Below are 22949 nucleotides of genomic sequence, written 5' to 3'. Positions count from 1 at the left end.
TCTTATAAGAGCTCTTCACTTTGTCTAAAACATTCCCTCCCCTCTTTTTGTTTGCCTGGCTAATTCCCAGCAACCTTTTAGGTTTCAGCTAAAATTTCACTTCCCTTGGTCTGTCATCTCTGATCCCTAAAATTAAGGCCAATTCCCCTTACTTTCATGCCTTATAGCACACATTTGATTATAGTTACTTGTTGAGTTTCTTTATTTCCCCGTAGGTCCAAGACAAGTCTTGTTGTTCACTGCTGCATTCCCAATGCTTAGCAAATAAATAGCAAGTCAATAAATATCTGTGAATTGAATGAATGAATAAATAATGTTTAATGGGCTTTAATGTCCATTGCCCATATTTTACAGCACAACTTCCTCATCTGGAACTTTTATTTTGATTTCATTATTAGTTGAATATATACTCAAGATTTCTTTAAGGGAGAGAATATGAACGTTGTTCTATTCTGAAGCCTCTCATGTTTTTCTCTTGCCATCACTCCTAAACACGTTGCTTCACACTTGGTTCACACTTAAACAATAGCTTGGATTTCAAATTTTATCCCTCCAAACTCTGTTACAAACTCTGTTACGGTGGAAGCTCTAAATGAAGACTACCTGATGTTTGGTCGTTTATAAATGATCTGTCTTAGTCTGTCTGAATGCTTATAAAATTATTTTCATCTCATTCCCGTCTCCCATCAGATATGTCTAGAAGTGGTAGCTTTCCCCATTTATTTTGTAATGTTTCTATTTTATTTTACTAATATTTATTATTTTTTTAATGTTTATTTATTTTCGAGAAAGAGAGAGACAGAGTGTCAGTGGGGAAGGGGGGCACAGAGAGAGGGAGACACAGAATCTGAAGCAGGCTCCGGGGTCTGAGCTGTCAGCACAGAGCCTGACCTGGGGCTCGGGCTCACGAACTATGAGATCATGACCTGAGCCCAAGTTGGATGCTTAACCAACTGAGCCACCCAGGTGCCACTGTTTTTCTCTATTTTAAAATCTTCTTTTAGGTCCAAACATTTTTTTATCAGTTTGTCTTTGATTTACTATTACTTTGTCCAAATTCTTTTGGGTTACTCCTCAGACATACTTGTAATACTCAGTTTGGGTTTTTTTTTAAAACTTTTAATGTTTTATTTATTTTTGAGAGAGAGAGAGACAGAGTGTGAGCAGGGGAGGGGCAGAGAGAGAGGGAGAGGCAGAATCCGAAACAGGATCCAGGCTCTGAGCTGCCAGCACAGAGCCTGAAGCGGAGCTCGAACCCATGAACCGTGAGATCATGACCTGAGCCGAAGTCGGACACTTAACCGACTGAGCCACCCAGGCACCCCTTTCAGTTTGGGTTTTATCTCATCTTCTCTTCTTTTGTTCCTTCTGATTCTCTTTTGTACAGGCCATAACTTCTCGCTTTCTTATTTAGGATGTCAAACAGATTTCTAAATGAAAATCACTTTCAGAGGTAGGTAAATCTTCTGGATTATATTACTTCTCCCTTATCTATATTATTTTACATATCTTTCTTGGGCAAGAAGAGGGTTTGGGTGCCCAATGTGGATCAGGATTGGGGGCAGGTTGTGTCCCTATAGGCAGAGCTGGCCAACAGTTGTGGGGAGGGAGCAAAGGGGAGCCCTGTCTACGAGCCTTGTTAGGGAGCCTTGAGAAACAAACAATAATCTGAAACATGAAATCTGTGGGGGAAAATGAACTCAAGAACTGGATCTTTTTCAAGTATTTTCAGGCAAGACTGACCTTAGCTAGTAGGTTCTGGAGACAGAGCCAGGGATGTTAACAGGAAGAAATTAAACACACAAGCATGTGATAGCTTTTCATAGTGCTAGATTTGGAGGGAATTAAGACCTTAGGTTAGTTTGGGTAGTTTTCCCACTTTATATTCCCACCTATATCCAACATATCTGTCATACACCCAGGCAGGAAATATGGATTTCCTTTCGTTCCACTCTCAGATCTCTAACTAGAGGCCAGATGAATACACCCATGTCCACAGTAATTCCCAGTGACTTTTGTCTTCCATGGCCTTGCTATACTGTGATAGGACATTGTGGTCCAAATGTCACTACCTGAGATACAGGAACTAGCTGGTTCTTTGACAAACCAAACCAATGGAATTCCTGATCTATCATCAGCCCTGCGAGCATGTGACCAACACTCTGCCTATAGATTTTGTTAGGCAAAAATTTGTATAGGGACAAATCTGCCAGGACAGATGAACTAGCACCTGCTCTCCATCCCCACCCCATCCTTCCCTACAAACTTTTGGAAGTTGCAGTCTCCAGATGCATGCAGGAAGATGATAGCCTCCAACATTACCATAACCAAAAAGATATGGCTCCACAGAAGGACCAGCTGCTCAGTCAATCTGCAGCTCTGCATGGACCCTGACTTTCTGAGTCAGCAAGCTGACAGCAGGGGAAGGATGCTCAGACTCCCTGTCTTCTTTCAGGTGGGTAGATCTGCTCTGTGTAATGATGCAGAGCATGAATGGGCCACCGATTGTTTTTCTGAATCCAACTTCATCAGCCTTATAAGATGGAGTCTTCCTCCTGGCAGCAAGAGGCTTGTCATTTTTTGTGATCTGCATTGGTATGACTTTTATAATTTCTCTTTGTCTTTTTATGTGTTTCAGGCAGCAGTCGGGAGAGGCTGAATCAGGGGCTGCTAGCCAAGTACGATTTAAAGCTAGAAATGCTTCATTGATTTTTATCGATACCGCATCAGCCTGTTCTCCACTCCTCCAGCCTCCGACTGCAGGATTTCCCAAGGCACAGGTTTTGGTTGGCTGCTCAGTCTTCAGTCTAGATTAATGTACTCTTACACCTTCACATCCGGTACCTGATGAGTCTCAAACTGCTGTCTCCAGTCCTGTTTTCTCATCTGAATTGTGATCCTGCTTAAAAGGCATTTCTACCTGTCTACTCCACAAAGTTATTGTGTCCTTGATGGATGTACTTTTACCTTATTTATTCAAATTGCTAAACTAATAGAGCCCCAAGTCATCAGGACAGGAAATAAAACACTTTGTGCATGGGCCATTTGGTTAATCTGTGGGAGGCATAACCCCATTTTCATTCCTTTGTTTCTTGGAGAGGAGAAAGTGTACCATATATTTGCCAAGGGTATAGAGCATTTACTTCATCGGGCAGGACCACACCCCCGCTTCCCATCTCAATATAGCATGATCCCCTAGCTGGCAGTGTAACTGAGTTTTCAATAGCCATGTCACTGTTCTTTAGGGTTTGCACCAACTGCTGCTGGGTGGGAGGGTGCAAGACAAGATCTGTAAATTGAATGAGTGTCAAACTGTTGACTCACAGAATTCATTAGCCTAAAATAATGTTGTATGGAAAATTCATATCATGTAGGATATTTTCAGTTGCAAGAAACAGAATACCCACTGACTTATAGTTCTTGAAATTTTTCCCACGAGGATATCTCTTTTGCACTGTCCTTCAGCATTCGCCTAAATGGAGTTGAATGTCACAGAAGTTCATTTAGAGTGAGAGCTACCATACTGTGCAGAGCTTTCTATAAATTTGGTTGGATTTTTTTTTTCTCCTGAGGCAAGTGATCTTAAGGAAGTATCCATGAGGTCACAGAAGTAGGATGTGGGAGGTCTGATAGCGAAGTCAGAAAAAAGGCATGCGGAGTGTAAGCCACTGCATGTATAACTTCTTTGTGACTTTGGCACCTGTTTGGGTGTAGTCTTGTTTACATTGTTTCCACCTGATGATGGTGTGCTGATGCTTGGCTTTACGTCTGGCTAGATGATACTAAGTTCATGATGAAAACGAGGTATCTCAGGGGCATGCATTGAGTGTCTCTCAGGGATCAATAGTAAGCCACAGGCTGTTAACAAATATTTATTTGTTAAATAAAAATTTTTTAGGGGTATTATATACATGTAATATATACATGTAAATATATATACATGTAATGTAATATATACATGTAAATTTTTACTATATTTTATATAATATATTATGTAATTTTATTTTATTTTTTGAGAGAGACACAGACAGAGACAGAGGGAGAGAGAATTCCAAGCAGGCTCCACACCCAGCATGGAGCTCGAATTGGGGCTCAGTCCCACGACTTTGAGGTCATGACCTGAGCCAAAACCAACAGTTGGATGCTTAAACAACTGAGCCACTCAGGTGCCAGTATATTACATAATTTTACATAAGGGGTCGTAGCTTTGTTTTGCATCAAAGTCCTGTTGTGGTTCTTCTAACATACTTTATTCTTTCAAAAACATTATAATTTAGCACACTTTGGGCAAAACTGGCTCAGAGCTACTTGCACTTCAGCCTGGATAAGTTGGGATTTTCTCTCTAGAATGAAGATCACGTTGCCACTTGCTCTACCACTAAGAAAGAGACACAAGACGTTGACCCTTGAACAACATGAGTTTGAACTGCCTTGGTCCACTTATAAATGGATTGTTTTCAGTTAATATAGTCCAGTATTGTTAATGTATTTTCTCTTCCTTTTAATTTTCTTTAAAATTTTTTTTGAATTTTTTTTAAGCATTTATTCATTTTTTGAAAGACAGAGAGAGACAGAGTGCAAATGGGGGAGGGGCAGAGAGAGAGGGTGACACAGAATTGGAAGCAGGCTCCAGGCTCTGAGCCGTCAGCCCAGAGCCCAATGCAGGGCTTGAACTCATGAACCATGAGATCGTGACCTAAGTTATAGTCAGATGCCCAACCGACTGAGCCACCCATGCACCCCTAAAAAATTTTTTTTAACATTTATTTATTTTTGAGAGACAGAGCGCTAGCGGGGTTGGGACAGAGAGAGAAGGAAACGCAGAATCTGAAGCAGGCTCCAGGCTCTGACCTGCCAGCACAGAGCCCAATGTGGGGCTCGAATCCACAAACCGCGAGACCATGACCTGAGCCGAAGTCGGACGCTTAACTGGCTGAGCCACCCAGGAGACCTTCTTCCTTATAATTTTCTTAATTTTTTCTCTTCTCTAGCTTACCTTATTATAAGACTACCATATATAACACAAAATATGTGTCAATAGACTGTTTATGTTATTGGTAAGGCTTCCAGTCAACAGTAGGGTAATAATTAAGTTTGGGGGGAGTCAAAAGTCATACAAAGATTTTTGACTCTGTGGGGGCTTGGCACCTCTAAGTCCCCTGTTGTTCAAGAAACAACTGTCCTTGGTGAACCCCCTTGGATTTGGGAGGTAATGTGTATCACATGGATATGCTGCTCTGACCTATTTTCAGGTTAACACAAAAGGTTCTCAGCTTTAAGAGGGACCCAGAAAAAAGAAGTTTCTCTAGCTGAACAGTTAAGGTTACTGGCAATGTTTAAAGTGTTAAAAGCCAGTGTGAAAGGCTCCATACTGTATAATGTGAACAACATGACACTGTACAAAAGGCAAAACTATTGACACAGTAAAAAACTCAGTGGGTGCCAGTGATTTGGGGAGAGGGAAAGAGGATTGAATAGGTAGAGCAAAGGGGATTTTTATGGTGGTGAAACTATTCTGTATTATACTGCAATGTTGGATACATGATAATGTTGGATACATGCAGTTTTCAAAACCCAAAACATTGTTTAACACAAAGAAGACGCCTTAAAGGAAACCATGGACTTTAATAGTATATCAATATTGGTTTGTAAATTGTAACAATGTATCCTACTAATGCAAGATGTTAATAATAGGGGAAACTATGTGGGGGAAAATAAGGGATATTTGGAACTCTCTGTACTTTTTGTACAATTTTTCTATAAACTTAAAACTGCTCTAAAAATAAGTATATTAGAGTTGGAGGGAAGATGGCGGCATAGGAGGATGCTGGGCTCACCGCGTCCTGCTGATCACTTAGATTCCACCTACACCTGCCTAAATAACCCAGAAAACCGCCAGAGGATTAGCAGAACGGAGTCTCCGGAGCCAAGCGCAGACGAGAGGCCCACGGAAGAGGGTAGGAAGGGCGGCGAGGCGGTGCGCGCTCCACGGACTGGCGGGAGGGAGCCGGGGCGGAGGGGCAGCCTGCCGAGCCCCCGAGTCTGGCTGGCAAAAGCGGAGGGGCCGGACGGAGTGTGTTCCGACAGCAAGCTCCACTTAGCATCTGGGAGGTCATAAGTTAACAGCTCTGCTCAGAAAGCGGGAAGGCTGGAGGACAAAGGGAGGGAGAACTGCTGAGCCACCAGACGGCAGAGCTCAGCTTGGCGGGGAACAAAGGCGCTCGCCAGCGCCATCTCCCCCGCCCATCCCCCAGCCAAAATCCCAAAGGGAACCAGTTCCTGCCAGGGAACTTGCTCCCTCCGCGCAAACACCCAACTCTGTGCTTCTGCGGAGCCAAACCTCCGGCAGCGGATCTGACTCCCTCCCGCTGCCACACGGCCCCTCCTGAAGTGGATCACCTAAGGAGAAGCGAGCTAAGCCTGCCCCTCCTGCCCCCGTGCACCTTGCCTACCCACCCCAGCTAATACGCCAGATCCCCAGCACCACAAGCCCGGCAGTGTGCAAGTAGCCCAGACGGGCCACGCCACCCCACAGTGAATCCCGCCCCTAGGAGAGGGGAAGAGAAGGCACACACCAGTCTGACTGTGGCCCCAGCGGTGGGCTGGGGGCAGACATCAGGTCGGACTGCGGCCCCGCCCACCAACTCCAGTTATACACCACAGCACAGGGGAAGTGCCCTGCAGGTCCTCACCACTCCAGGGACTCTCCAAAATGACCAAACGGAAGAATTTCCCTCAGAAGAATCTCCAGGAAATAACAACAGCTAATGAACTGATCAAAAAGGATTTAAATAACATAACAGAAAGTGAATTTAGAATAATAGTCATAAAATTAATCGCTGGGCTTGAAAACAGTATAGAGGACAGCAGAGAATCTCTTGCCACAGAGATCAAGGGACTAAGGAACAGTCACGAGGAGCTGAAAAGCGCTTTAAACGAAATGCAAAACAAAATGGAAACGACGACAGCTCGGATTGAAGAGGCAGAGGAGAGAATAGGTGAACTAGAAGATAAAGTTATGGAAAAAGAGGAAGCTGAGAGAAAGAGAGATAAAAAAATCCAGGAGTATGAGGGAAAAATTAGAGAACTAAGTGATACACTAAAAAGAAATAATATACGCATAATTGGTATCCCAGAGGAGGAAGAGAGAGGAAAAGGTGCTAAAGGGGTACTTGAAGAAATTATAGCTGAGAACTTCCCTGAACTGGGGAAGGAAAAAGGCATTGAAATCCAAGAGGCACAGAGAACTCCCTTCAGACGTAACTTGAATCGATCTTCTGCATGACATATCATAGTGAAACTGGCAAAATACAAGGATAAAGAGAAAATTCTGAAAGCAGCAAGGGATAAACGTGCCCTCACATATAAAGGGAGACCTATAAGACTCGTGACTGATCTCTCCTTTGAAACTTGGCAGGCCAGAAAGGCTTGGCACGATATCTTCAGTGTGCTAAACAGAAAAAATATGCAGCCGAGAATCCTTTATCCAGCAAGTCTGTCATTCAGAATAGAAGGAGAGATAAAGGTCTTCCCAAACAAACAAAAACTGAAGGAATTCATCACCACTAAACCAGCCCTACAAGAGATCCTAAGGGGGATCCTGTGAGACAAAGTACCAGAGACATCGCTACAAGCATGAAACCTACGGACATCACAATGACTCTAAACCCGTATCTTTCTATAATAACACTGAATGTAAATGGATTAAATGTGCCAACCAAAAGGCATAGGCTATCAGAATGGATAAAAAAACAAGACCCATCTATTTGCTGTCTACAAGAGACTCATTTTAGATCTGAGGACACCTTTAGATTGAGAGTGAGGGGATGGAGAACTATTTATCATGCTACTGGAAGCCAAAAGAAAGCTGGAGTAGCCATACTTATATCAGACAAACTAGACTTTAAATTAAAGGCTGTAACAAGAGATGAAGAAGGGCATTATATAATAATTACAGGGTCTATCCATCAGGAAGAGCTAACAATTATAAATGTCTATGCGCCGAATACCGGAGCCCCCAGATATATAAAACAATTACTCACAAACATAAGCAACCTTATTGATAAGAATGTGGTCATTGCAGGGGACTTTAACACCCCACTTACAGAAATGGATAGATCATCTAGACACACAGTCAATAAAGAAACAAGGGCCCTGAATGATACATTGGATCAGATGGACTTGACAGATATATTTAGAACTCTGCATCCCAAAGCAACAGAATATACTTTCTTCTTGAGTGCACATGGAACATTCTCCAAGATAGATCATATACTGGGTCACAAAACAGCCCTTCATAAGTTTACAAGAATTGAAATTATACCATGCATACTTTCAGACCACAATGCTATGAAGCTTGAAATCAACCACAGGAAAAAGTCTGGAAAACCTCCAAAAGCATGGAGGTTAAAGGACACCCTACTAAAGAATGAATGGGTCAACGAGGCAATTAGAGAAGAAATTAAAAAATATATGGAAACAAACGAAAATGAAAATACAACAATCCAAACGCTTTGGGACGCAGCGAAGGCAGTCCTGAGAGGAAAATACGTTGCAATCCAGGCCTATCTCCAGAAACAAGAAAAATCCCAAATACAAAATCTAACAGCACACCTAAAGGAAATAGAAGCAGAACAGCAAAGGCAGCCTAAACCCAGCAGAAGAAGAGAAATAATAAAGATCAGAGCAGAAATAAACAATATAGAATCTAAAAAAACTGTAGAGCAGATCAACGAAACCAAGAGTTGGGTTTTTGAAAAAATTAACAAAATTGACAAACCTCTAGCCAGGCTTCTCAAAAAGAAAAGGGAGATGACCCAAATAGATAAAATCATGAATGAAAATGGAATGATTACAACCAATCCCTCAGAGATACAAACAATTATCAGGGAATACTATGAAAAATTATATGCCAACAAATTGGACAACCTGGAAGAAATGGACAAATTTCTAAACACCCACACTCTTCCAAAACTCAATCAGGAGGAAATAGAAAGCTTGAACAGACCCATAACCAGTGAAGAAATTGGATCGGTTATCAAAAATCTGCCAACAAATAAGAGTCCAGGACCAGATGGCTTCCCAGGGGAGTTCTACCAGACGTTTAAAGCAGAGATAATACCTATCCTTCTCAAGCTATTCCAAGAAATAGAAAGGGAAGGAAAACTTCCAGACTCATTCTATGAAGCCAGTATTACTTTGATTCCTAAACCAGACAGAGACCCAGTAAAAAAAGAGAACTACAGGCCAATATCCCTGATGAATATGGATGCAAAAACTCTCAATAAGATACTAGCAAATCGAATTCAACAGCATATAAAAAGAATTATTCACCATGATCAAGTGGGATTCATTCCTGGGATGCAGGGCTGGTTCAACATTCGCAAATCGATCAACGTGATACATCACATTAACAAAAAAAAAAGAGAAGAACCATATGATCCTGTCAATCGGTGCAGAAAAGGCCTTTGACAAAATCCAGCACGCTTTCTTAATAAAAACCCTTGAGAAAGTCGGGATAGAAGGAACATACTTAAAGATCATAAAAAGCATTTATGAAAAGCCCACAGCTAACATCATCCTCAACGGGGAAAAACTGAGAGCTTTTTCCCTGAGATCAGGAACACGACAGGGATGCCCACTCTCACCGCTGTTGTTTAACATAGTGCTGGAAGTTCTAGCATCAGCAATCAGACAACAAAAGGAAATCAAAGGCATCAAAATTGGCAAAGATGAAGTCAAGCTTTCGCTTTTTGCAGATGACATGATATTATACATGGAAAATCCGATAGACTCCATCAAAAGTCTGCTAGAACTGATGCATGAATTCAGCAAAGTTGCAGGATACAAAATCAATGTACAGAAATAAGTTGCATTCTTATACACTAACAATGAAGCAACAGAAAGACAAATAAAGAAACTGATCCCATTCACAATTGCACCAAGAAGCATAAAATACCTAGGAATAAATCTCACCAAAGATGTAAAAGATCTGTATGCTGAAAACTATAGAAAGCTTATGAAGGAAATTGAAGAAGATATAAAGAAATGGAAAGACATTCCCTGCTCATGGATTGGAAGAATAAATATTGTCAAAATGTCAATACTACCCAAAGCTATCTACACATTCAATGCAATCCCAATCAAAATTGCACCAGCATTCTTCTCGAAACTAGAACAAGCAATCCTAAAATTCATATGGAACCACAAAAAGCCCCGAATAGCCAAAGTAATTTTGAAGAAGAAGACCAAAGCAGGAGGCATCACAATCCCAGACTTTAGCCTCTACTACAAAGCTGTCATCATCAAGACAGCATGGTATTGGCACAAAAACAGACACATAGACCAATGGAATAGAATAGAAACCCCAGAACTAGACCCACAAACGTATGGCCAACTCATCTTTGACAAAGCAGGAAAGAACATCCAATGGAAAAAAGACAGTCTCTTTAACAAATGGTGCTGGGAGAACTGGACAGCAACATGCAGAAGGTTGAAACTAGACCACTTTCGCACACCATTCACAAAAATAAACTCAAAATGGATAAAGGACCTGAATTTGAGACAGGAAACCATCAAAACCCTAGAGGAGAAAGCAGGAAAAGACCTCTCTGACCTCAGCCGTAGCAATCTCTTACTCGGCACATCCCCAAAGGCAAGGGAATTAAAAGCAAAAGTGAATTACTGGGACCTTATGAAGATAAAAAGCTTCTGCACAGCAAAGGAAACAACCAACAAAACTAAAAGGCAACCAACGGAATGGGAAAAGATATTTGCAAATGACATATCGGACAAAGGTATCCAAAATCTATATCTAGTATCCAAAATCTATAAAGAGCTCATCAAACTCCACACCCGAAAAACAAATAACCCAGTGAAGAAATGGGCAGAAAACATGAATAGACACTTCTCTAAAGAAGACATCCGGATGGCAGATGTTCAACGTCGCTCCTTATCAGGGAAATACAAATCAAAACCACACTCAGATATCACCTCACGCCAGTCAGAGTGGCCAAAATGAACAAATCAGGAGACTATAGATGCTGGAGAGGATGTGGAGAAACGGGAACCCTCTTGCACTGTTGGTGGGAATGCAAATTGGTGCAGCCGCTCTGGAAAGCAGTGTGGAGGTTCCTCAGAAAATTAAAAATAGACCTACCCTATGACCCAGCAATAGCACTGCTAGGAATTTATCCAAGGGATACAGGAGTACTGATGCATAGGGGCACTTGTACCCCAATGTTTATAGCAGCACTCTCAACAATAGCCAAATTATGGAAAGAGCCTAAATGTCCATCAACTGATGAATGGATAAAGAAATTGTGGTTTATATACACAATGGAATACTACGTGGAAATGAGAAAAATGAAATATGGCCTTTTGTAGCAACGTGGATGGAACTGGAGAGTGTGATGCTAAGGGAAATAAGCCATACAGAGAAAGACAGATACCATATGGTTTCACTCTTATGTGGATCCTGAGAAACGTAACAGAAACCCATGGGGGAGGGGAAGGAAAAAAAAAAAAAAAGAGGTTAGAGTGGGAGAGAGCCAAAGCATAAGAGACTGTTAAAAACTGAGAACAAACTGAGGGTTGATGGGGGGTGGGAGGGAGGGCAGGGTGAGTGATGGGTATTGAGGAGGGCACCTTCTGGGATGAGCACTGGGTGTTGTATGGAAACCAATTTGACAGTAAATTTCATATATTTAAAAAAAAAAGATAAAAATAAGTATATTAATAAAAAAGCAGGTACAAATTTTTACTAAGAGTGCAGTCTAAATTAATATTGCGGAAGAAAAGATTTCATTGATTAGTAGTATGCTTTAGCCTACTCATATTTTAATAGGCCTCCATTTTTGTACTCCATTTTTGGAGTAACATGCCATTTTTTTCCTTTTCATTGGGGCCTGCTGGAACAAGAGGAGAGCTATGTTAGTTTTTGATAGCTTCTCTATGATGGCTCTGGTTTTGATTAAATTCCTTTGATTCACTAGTCTCTCAGTAAAAAAATAAATTGGTGGTTCTCAGTAAAAGGAAACACATGCATCTAATTTTCCTTCCTTCAGAAATTCCACTAAAACTTAGTTAAAAAAAAATTTAAGGCCATAAACTGACAAGCTAGTAAACATGAGAATAAACAACATCAAAGACATTTCATAGGCTATGAAGCAGACAGGTTGGTGGTTACTCAGAGGAGTCCAGAGAAAGTCGGCTCTTAACCTACTAGGGGAAATAAACTGATTTCCATCGCAGAAATGCTTAAAATGCCAGGGGTTATCAGGACCAGGCACATCTGGAAATGGAAATAAAAGTTGGAGAATGTTAAAAACGGAAGATTAGTTGAAAGCTGATGATGGAACAGATAGCTAAATCTTGTTTCTTACTCCACACTGCTGGTTACCTATTCCCAGCCCCCACCATAGACTAGAGACTCCTTCTTTGGGGAGGGTAAAACTGAGAGTGTCTGGTCTGAGGGTCATCATTCATAGTGGAACGTGGGGTAACACACCAGACATGTGGGAATGAGAGTGTATCTGAATGCTGAGTTCTCTTACCTTGTCTGACGCCGACATTGGGAGTCAGATTGGAAGATCCTTCTCTGAGGATCAGACCAGCCCATGAAGAAAGCTAAAGATATCAGTTTGGGGGTTCCTCAACAAACAGCCCAGCCCTAAAGCTCCGAACTGACATATACTTAAAGGTTTCTATTTAAAAAGTTTTTAATTTAATTTTAAGTGTTACATTAGTTTCAGGTGTACAATACAGTGATTCAACACTTCCATACATCACCATTGACACAATGGTGTCATTGACACCATTGGTGTCATGACATGTGCATTCCTTAATCCCCATCACCTACTTCACCCATCCCTGCACCCACCTTCCCTCCAGTAACCACCAGTTTCTTCTCCATAGTTAAGAGTCTATTTTTTTAAATTTAATTTTTAATGTTTATTTATTTTTGAGAGAGGGAGAGAGAGAGCATGAGAGGGGGAGGGGCAGAGAGAGGGGGTGGGAGACACAGAATCTAAAGCAGGCTCCAGGCTCTGAGGTGTCAGCACAGAGCCCGATGTGGGGCTCAAACCCACGAACCATGAGATCATGACCTGAGCTGAAGTCTGACACTTACCCTACTGAGCCACCCAGGTGCCCTGTTAACAGTTGATTTCTTTTTTTGCCTTTCTCTCTCCCCTTTTTGCCCCTTTTCTTTCTTAAATTCCGCATATGAGTCAAGTCATATGGTATTTGTCTTTCTCTGACTGACTTATGTCCCTTAGCATGATACTCTCTAGTTCCATCCAGATACTTAAAGCTTTCAACTAGTTTTTAGTGTCATACTCTTAAATATGAGCAAACAATTAACAAAAAGTTGAAGAAAACTTATAAAGAAAGATACAATCCCAAATAAATAAATACAAAGAAGAATGTTTGAGGAAATAGCAATGAGGCAAGGAGAGAAAAAACTTAAATACGAGATATTACATTCATGAAACAAGATGCTACGTAAAAACAATATTCAGATTGCAAAAATTATTATTTGGAATTAAAGTTATGGTAGCATAGATGAAAATCTCGACGGAAGAGTTGGAAGATCCAGTTGAGGAATCATCCAGAGGGTAGAACAAAAACACCAAGGGCTAGGAAATAAGAGAAGAAAAAAATCCAGAGAACAAGGTCAAGAGGTCCAACATCTGAATAATAGGAGTTTCAGACAGAGAGAAATAAGAAAACAATTGGGGAGGCATTAAGAAGATAATTTACAAAAATTTCCCGGAACTGAACCTCATGAGTTTTTAGATTGAAAGATCTCACTCAGTGTATATGCGCCACCAGGGATGAAAAAAGACCCACACCCAGACACATTACTATGAAATTTAAGAACACAAGAGATGAAGAGAAGAGACTACAAACTTCCAAAAAGGAAAAAAGAGGTCTCCTACAAAGGATCAAGAATCAGAACGTCTTTTGAGTCCTCAGTAGTAATACCGGAAAGCAGAAAGCAATGGTGAAATTGTCTCAAAATTCCCAGGGAAAATTACTTCTATATTCTATATCTCTGTATATTTATGTATTAGTTCTATATCCAGTATGCATGTAGAGGGAAAGAAGACATTTTCAGACATGCAAGATCTCAAAAAATTTACTTCCCAGGTGTCCTTTCTCATGAACTTACTGAAGGTTGGGTTCCATCAAAACAAAAGACCTACCCTAGGAGAAAAGAGAAAGGAACCTCCAAGATGTTTGCAAAGGGAGATCCTAGGACAACAGCTATGCCACAAGTCAAAGTTGGAGTAGGTCAGAGGCCCTGGGATGGAAATATTTAGCAAGATAAAACTGATAGAATATTTATCAACCAGAAGAGAGACTGACTGAATTAGTGGTTAGAAAATTAAGCAAACATACACATGAAAGTTATTAACTCCAGGGAAAGCAAAACATTTGCAGGAAAAAAAAATGACGATAGTTGACTCTGTTCTGAAATCACCATTGAAATGCCTTAAAAGCATAAAGTTGAACAAAAATCAAAATGGCTGCACTAATGCTTCGAGAAGCATTATTTTAAACTAAGTAACCTTTTCCTTCTCTTCTGCAAACCTTGCCTTCTCCCTTCTTAGCCTTTTGTTTTAGGAACCCAGTCCTACCCTGAAGACACGACTAAGGAGGCTGGCAGTACACAATTCCTATCAAGACCAGCTAGATCCTGTATTTCCCTATAAAGCCCCCTCCCCACTTCCTCCAGTGGGCTTGCAGTTTTGAAGGCTTTAGCCTGCTGCAACCTCCTTTGCCTGGCAAAGCAATAAAGCTACTTTTCCTCTTCATCCCAAACTCTGTCTTTGCATTATATTTTGGTTCCAAAGCATGGAGGTCAGTTTTTGTCAACATATATACATCTAATAATATAAACACCATCTATTTATCTAATCACTATACTATGATGATGAGGAATGGGACACTGACTGTATATGTATGTGTTTAATTGTGGTGGGGTGAGGAAAACCAATAGAGAATGCCTACTAAAAGAACGTAGTGTAGCAATAGAAGCGTGGTATTTAGAGTATAGAGGTGCGTGGGAGGAACGTCATCTAGAGTTGAAAGTAATTGTCTTTGATATGAGAGGAATGATGGGTAGGACTGAGGACTCTTCTTTGTTTTAATATATCTTGTTAAATTTGTTCACTTTTTAAAAAAATGAAGATAAGGGGTGCCTGGTGGCTCAAGTCATGATCTCGTGGTTCCTAAGTTCGAACCCCACATCTGCCAGCAGAGAGCCTGCTTCGGATCATCTGTCCCCCCTCTCTGTCTGCCCCTCCCCTGCTCATGCTTTCTCTCTCAACAATAAATAAATCATTAAAAACTTTAAAAAATGAAGACAAGGGTTCATTGGTAATCACAATATTTAAGAGACATTATTTAGGACACTGCAATAATTATTATTTTTCTACCATGTCTTGTACACGGTGAGTACTCTCAGTTGTTTTCTCAATTGAACCCTTTAAAATGTGTCAGCAGTTGTAGCAAGTCATTACTGGCCTGTAAGATCCTTGAGATCAAGGATAATTTCTTCCACATCTTTATAGTTTCTTTGGGGCATAGTGTGGCATCATTTGCATTTTACTTGTATTAATGTGTAGGAGTTTTCATGGTTAAGTCCCACGAAGACCCGAGTCAAATTCCTTTATATTCTTAGTTAACGTATTAAGTGATACTGAGTTGAACATTTAACTTCACAAATAAGTCCTGCCTCTCAGTGAAGAAGTCAGCCGACAAAATTGTTTTGAGTGGGCAAGACAGATCACATAGTTCTTTATTAACTATATTACATTCCCTAGGAAAAGAATCTGAGAGATTTTCCCAAGGTCACCCAGAGAAGCAGGCAGCACCTCCTCTTCTAAATCAGATCATTCGCCAAATTTTTGTGATAAATACATTTAGAGTAGGTGTGAGGAAAAAGTCAGAAGGGTTTATCCCACTTGAGATTAACAGGCAGTGTAATTGGTCTTTGACCAGAGTGCTGATGGATAAAAGACAAAAACTGGTGTACAGATTCAGCTTTCACTTTGTTGAAAGGGTATTAAAAATAGAAAGGAATTCTATTTAGGTTTAGACATGAAGGTTGAGATATAATAAGAACTTTTGTAAAGGAGTGGGCTTGAGCTCTTTTTTTCTTACTAAAGAGTCCAAATTATGAAGCTGCCAGAATAATCATCCTGCCTGCTTGCTTGTATTTCTGGTGCCCTGATTAATCACACGGCTGTCCTAAATCAGCAGTTTTTAATCTATAAATTCACAGCTCCAGAGAGTTCATGTGAGATTATCCAGACACTATTTAAAGGACCAGAGAGCAAGGAAACAAAGGAGGCTCTTCATAGGGGGTGTGCAAGTACTTTCCTATGGCACTTGGTAATTTTACAAAGTAGATATGGCATCTTTGTCAAGCAAACCTCTTCTAACAGATTCTTCTCTCCATTTGTTCCCTCTCATTATAAACAAAATTTATGTTTTATACCTCCAATACGGGGCAGTTATTTAAGTTGAACAATTCTACTATCTTCTCTTTGCTGCAGTAATAGCTGTCTCCTGTATGGAATCTTATCTTGGACATCTTAGATTTTAAAAAAACAAAAAACAAAATACAAAAAACCTCAGAAGAGCATCCCAGGACTTCAGGGAATACAAATACAATTCAGAAAACTTTTGAGAGATTGGAGTCTAGGAAACAGCAAGTGAAAGGAAACTGCATTAATAATTACTATTTAAAAATCTGCCACAGAGAAGGTAACCACAAACTTAAAAGGGCTTGTCTATTAGCTTCTATAATTTTGGATTGATTTTCAGAGACATATTTTCTAGGTAAAATCAAAGGAAGCACTCTGCATTTTTGGCATTAATTCAATACTAATACTTTGCATTCACTGTTCCATACTTTCGAAAATGCTGTTCCATCTGTATTTTGAAGTAGATAATGCAGGCATTATTATCATTTATACATTGAGGAAACTGAGACGTGAGAACTTTAGTGACATGGCCAAGACCTCACAACTACAACATGAAAAGCAGGACCAGAATTCTTGTTCTATTGTTTTATTCGTTACCATCTGTCAGTAAATGTTGAATCTTTGATTAATTACAGGCGTTCCCACTTTATAGTTTGGTATATAGAGACAAAACCAAAAAATTTAAGGGGTTTGTTCAAGGTCATTCTGTAAGAGAAATGAATAGCTAAGAAAAATACATGAGCGCTGACTTGAAATCCTTTGCTCAAATCACTTGACCACAACAAATGTAAGAGTGAAAGCTAAATAGCTATGTAGAACACACTGTCCATTACTGTTCTTAAGGTTTGTCCTAGATAAAAGGTTTCCATTAAAGTCCATCTCTTCTTGGCAAACACTGTAGCCTTCGGGTAACTATTTGTCTCCTCTAGATGTATTAGAAATGATAGAGAAGCAACAATTTTTTTCCCCTGGGTAAATAATGGAAACAAACCAATCCTTTGTGATGCACAAAAGTCAGAAAGATTAAATTGTTTACAACTCAAATACAGAATTATGTTCATCATACAGATTAAGGTTTATAACAGGCATTGTGTGGCCAAATAATTAAGATAATATTACAGTAACATTCTGTTAATCTGACTTTTAAAACTCAATTTTAAGTCAAAGAAACCACTATACACCAGATGAATGATTGCTTTTGCGTTCTTAGATTTTTAAAAAAAATGGATACTGTAGTGGAAATTGGTCGTTATTTGGGCCACCCGACCTGCTTCCCTATATTTAGAGAATTCTTCACCTTGTAAATCTTGGTGACATGCAAAGATTTCTCCCATAATGGAAATAGAAGATCTGAGATACTTTCTTTGCCTCTCTTGCTGCTAAGGTGCAAACATGTATTTAATCACACATCTATGCTCGACCTTTGATTCCAAGTTAAAGATACAAGTTGTTTCTTTCTCTCTTTCTCCTTGTCACTGTCTTTCCTAGTGTCAGTACAGTTACTATAAAGCAACAGTTTCTAACAGCCAAAGTGCATCAAGTACTCCATGTCTGTGGCACCAGCTCTAGGGTGACCACCTTGTCACAATTTGCCTAGCACTTTTTCAGTTTTTGCTTGGAAAGCTCTGAATCCCTGAAAACCTTTCAGTCCCAGGAAAACCACAACGGGAAGTTCATCTTTGCTGTTTAGCTTGAAGCCTGGTTGTCTAGCCCTTCCAGCAATTCTGTGAGCCACCCAATATCCTTTCTTTTAAAAAAAAATTATGGAGGTGTAGCCCTATATTATTTTAATTAACGATTGTTCGTTCTGCTTAAATCAGTGATAGTTTGTCTCTGTTACTGCTGCGGTGAACCTTCACTGAAACAGACACCTTTGTGTGGAGGCAGTTTGGAAACCAACGTTTCACCATGACCCGATGGTTAATTCAGCTGCTTGGGTTACTACAAACCCTATGTGATGTTAGTGAAGTCTTTTAATGTTTTAAAGGTGTAGCAAAAGCATCGATAATGATTATTCTTACCATATTGTTAAATCCTGAGATATTTCTCATGGTTGAGACTGTTGTGAATCATTTTCCCCTGGTGGTGAGATAAACAAACATTGACAGAATGTACAATCACTTAGAAGTAAAGCTGATGGCAGGAAGTCTTTGAATTTCCCCATCCCATCCCATCCCATCCCATACCCTGCCTTCCCCCAAATTTATGAACGCTTGTTTTTCCAAGAAAAAAAAATTTTAAGTAAAAAAAATAGAAGGAAGTGGTGACTTAAAAAAAGCCACTCAACTATTCATCTTTGGAGCATATGTAAAGTTCTTCGTCATTTCTCCTGATAGTTAGACCATCCCTCTCTCATTCAGTTTCTCCTTCATGACATCCTCACACTCCTGTGCTTGGATTGTTTTGTCCTTTGGAGATAAAACCTTCAGTGAGGATACTCACTGTTCCTCAAATGATTATTAAAATGTTATTACAGGGGTGTCTGGGTGGCTCAGTTGGTTAAGTGTCTGACTTCGGCTCAGGTCATGATTTCATGGTTCATGAGTTCAAGCTCCATGTGGGGCTTTCTGCTGTCAGCATGGAGCCCACTTTGGATCCACTGTCCTTTTCCCTCTCTGCCTCTCCCCTGCTTATGCATGCTCTCTCTCTCAAAAACAGACATTTAAGAAAATGTTATTGCATAAATAGTACCTCTCTATTAAAGAAAAATAGAAAGCAGAAGAAGATGACTAGAAATAAGCATCCATAATTCCGCCACTGCCATTTTGGTATTCTTTTTATGTAATTTTTAAAATTTGGGGTCAAGAGTGCCTGGGTGGCTCAGCTGGTTGAGTGTCTGACACTTGATTTCAGCTCAGGTCATGATCTTACTGTTGGTGGGATAGAGCCCCACATTAGGCTCTGTGTTGACAACACGGAGCCTGCTTGGGATTCTCTCTCCCTCTCTCTCTGCCCCTTCCCCGACTTTTGCACACGTGCACATGAGTACTCTCTCTTTCTCTCTCAAAATAAATAAATAAACATTAAAACAATTGGGGGCCAAACTGTTTACACTATTTCAAAGCCTGCTTTATTATCAGTACTGTGAATTTTTTTCCGTGTATATGTACACCGATATTTTATTTATTTATTTTTTTAAAATTTTTTTTTCAACGTTTTTTATTTATTTTTGGGACAGAGAGAGACAGAGCATGAACGGGGGAGGGGCAGAGAGAGAGGGAGACACAGAATCGGAAACAGGCTCCAGGCTCCGAGCCATCAGCCCAGAGCCTGACGCAGGGCTTGAACTCACGGACCGCGAGATCGTGACCTGGCTGAAGTCGGACGCTTAACCGACTGCGCCACCCAGGCGCCCCTGTAACACCGATATTTTAAATGATTGCATACTTTACGATGTATGGAAGTATCATAACATGTCATCAATGAACTCTTGGACACTTTTAGTTTTTATCAACAAGACTATTAAAAATTATATAATCTTGGGGTGCCTGGGTGGCTCAGTTGGTTAAGCATCCAAATCTTGATTTTGGCTCAGGTCATGATCTCACGTTTTGTTGAGTTCAAACCCCATGTGGGGCTCCACACTGTCAGAGGTTTTTTTTAAAATAAACTTTAAAAACACAACACTATTCTTTAAAAAAAGTTATATAATCTGGGGCGCCTGGGTGGCTCAATAGGTTAAGTGTCCAGCTCTTGATCTCAGCTCAGGTCTTGATCTCAGGGTTCAAGCCCTATGTTGGGCTGCACAATGAGTGCGAAACCCACTTTAAAAAATAAAATTAAATAATCTATCCCTGAAGGTTTATTTTCCCAAAATAAATATTGGAATTTTTACATCAGAATTTTTGTGCTCAATTTTGAGAACAAAATTTTTGAGAATTTTTGAGAATTTTCTCAATTTTTGAGAATTTTCTTATATTTCGCCAAAGTACTTGCCAGAAAATTTACCTTTTTATGCTCCCATTATTCATCTCTGGGATGTCTACCCTCAATAGCACTGATATTATTGTTCTTTTTAACCTTTGTAGTTTGATAAACGGATATCTCGTTGTTTTACTGGTTAGTAGGGAGGCTAAACATTTTAATATATTTTTTGGCCTTGCATTCCCTCTTTTTTGAATTATTTGCTCCTATAAAGTGCCCATTTTCTTCAAGGTGGATGTTTGAGATTAACCACTTAGTTCTGAAATGCAAAAAAGTATGCTCAAGTTCTGAAAATAATTATCAACCCCTCCAAAAAATTGTCATTGTCTGCTTTGTCATCACCACCTAGTTATTTAATTTTTACAAATTTCTTCCTCCCTGAAATAGGTTTCTGGTTGATTTTCATTCTTATTCCCTTCTCAAGAAGTCCTCAGATTTTCAAAATTTATTTTCTCTTATCCCATGAAGTGCCATATTAATATTATGCTAAGTATATTAAATTTTAATTTCACTTATTTATTTTGAGAAAGAGAGAGAGTGAGAGAGGGGTTTAAAAATATTGTCTCACTTGAAAATAAAAGTACATCTTGAGTCTTATATTTGAGGAGTATATTAAATAAGCTTGAGGAACATATTAAACTATTGAATAAAATAGTTGCAATGCTGGTATTTGTCTCAAGGTGGGAGTTCAGAGGAAGTGGAGTCAGTATCTCTATAGCAGTATTTGCTGCCTGTTTCCCAACTATTTTGCTGCTTTTTGCTGGCCCTCATGTATGTTATTACCTTAAAATCCATCATTACCCAGTTCTAAAGCCCACCTGCTGGACATTGGTGGAGGCTGTTAGAATCAGTCACACCAGAGAGAGAAGAGTGGGCAGGAAACTCATCAGGGGATCTTGGTTGGCCTCTATATCTTAGCTCTATTTTTAACTCTCTGCAATCAACGTTGATGACATTAGACATTTGCTTAATCTCAGTGCCTTCGGTCACTCTTTCTTTGGCTCATTCCTCTCACACCTTAGACCCTTCTCCCAAGCTACACCCTATGCTTAGAGTGACCATATGCTCTCTTTTTCTCGAGTCCCAATTTCAAATATTCTGTCCTATTGCCAAATCAGATGTCAGACCATATGCTTCATATTTTCTTTGGGGAAATACATTCACTTACCTGTGCTTCAGTTCCCTAAATTCTGCTCATCAAGATTTCTATTGGTTTTGCAAAACAGTTTATGAAAAATGTCATTAATCCAAAATACAGCTCAGATATTCTCTCTTACGGGAAGCATTCCTGCATAGCCTGCCTTCCTTCAGTGCGGCTCATAAGTGCTCCCAGAGCTCTCTATGCCTCCTTCCGCAGGGCACAACCCAAGCCTTAGATTTCCCTCACCCACGCATTAGAATCGCCATCCTTGGCATATCTGGAAAAAGTGAAAGCTGAGGAGGGTTGCTCTACATCTATTATGGATTCACCCACCTGCATTTTGCTGCTCAGGAAGGTATTCTCTGTCCAGTTAGAGAATACCCTTCATTTTTCTACTGCTAGTGGTTTGGATCATACACTCTAGTCCACATTCTCTTTCTCCTGCCTGGTAGCCTATTGATCTGAGTATTCCCCAGCAGTACATGTCCCCATCTTGGTTGTTTCAGTCTAGAATAATACCATGGGTGAGGGGTGGGCTTTCCCCTCTAAATCTAGTTGTACAGTCTAGAATCCAGAAAGAGATTCAGTATTCTAAGGATCTAGGAGACAATTATCAGATCATGCACATATACACACATTGATTTCTCAAGGACAAACGTCAATTTTCAGAGCAGTACCAATAAAGAGGAAAAGAACCCTTGTCCTAATTTTTTTTATATAACACAGCCCTGGTACACAATGGAGATAGGAATTTGCATTATAATGCAGAATAGCATTAATTTTTGTATTCATCTTTCCTTTCTCTTCTGCTTTTAAACAGGGAGCTCCAGGCTAACAAGAAATAAGAAAGTAGGGGCGCCTGGGTGGCGCAGTCGGTTAAGCGTCCGACTTCAGCCAGGTCACGATCTCGCGGTCCGTGAGTTCGAGCCCCGCGTCAGGCTCTGGGCTGATGGCTCGGAGCCTGGAGCCTGTTTCCGATTCTGTGTCTCCCTCTCTCTCTGCCCCTCCCCCGTTCATGCTCTGTCTCTCTCTGTCCCAAAAATAAATAAAAAAAAAAAAACGTTGAAAAAAAAAATTAAAAAAAAAAAAAAAAAGAAATAAGAAAGTGGACCAACTGCTGAGTCTAATTTCCTCCTAGTGGATGAGAATATGTTATAAGCTGTGGCCCATGTCTTCAGAAAAACATACAGCTAGCCAATGCATGAAGAATTTTACATAGTTTCAGGGCGCCCATGGATCTGTCTAAAAGATTTCTGCATCTCAGGATAAGAATTCCTGTCATATTTATATGTGTGTTAGGCACTGGAGAAGCAGATATTAATCAAAGAATCATATAGACAAATGTAAATTACCACTGTAATTTTAGGTGCATAACAGGTTGGTTGTCC

General features: G+C 40.1%; 1 long non-coding RNA gene across 1 annotated transcript in view; it reads left to right on the top strand.

Moving 5' to 3' along the window:
• LOC128778854 (uncharacterized) overlaps window positions 1-3144 on the top strand; it is a 36107-nt gene extending 32963 nt beyond the window's left edge. Inside the window, exons 3-4 of the long non-coding RNA XR_008424661.1 lie at window positions 1415-1453; window positions 2639-3144. This is a non-coding gene — a long non-coding RNA (uncharacterized LOC128778854). The remainder of the gene's footprint in view (window positions 1-1414; window positions 1454-2638) is intronic.
• Window positions 3145-22949: the final 19805 nt, after the last annotated feature.

The sequence above is a fragment of the Panthera pardus genome, unplaced genomic scaffold (assembly GCF_024362965.1).
Source record: "Panthera pardus isolate Hobbes unplaced genomic scaffold, ASM2436296v1 HiC_scaffold_21, whole genome shotgun sequence".
Classification (NCBI taxonomy): Eukaryota; Metazoa; Chordata; class Mammalia; order Carnivora; family Felidae; genus Panthera; species Panthera pardus.
The sequence above is the reverse complement of the archived record's forward strand: the minus strand, read 5'-3'. Positions and strand labels throughout refer to the sequence as shown.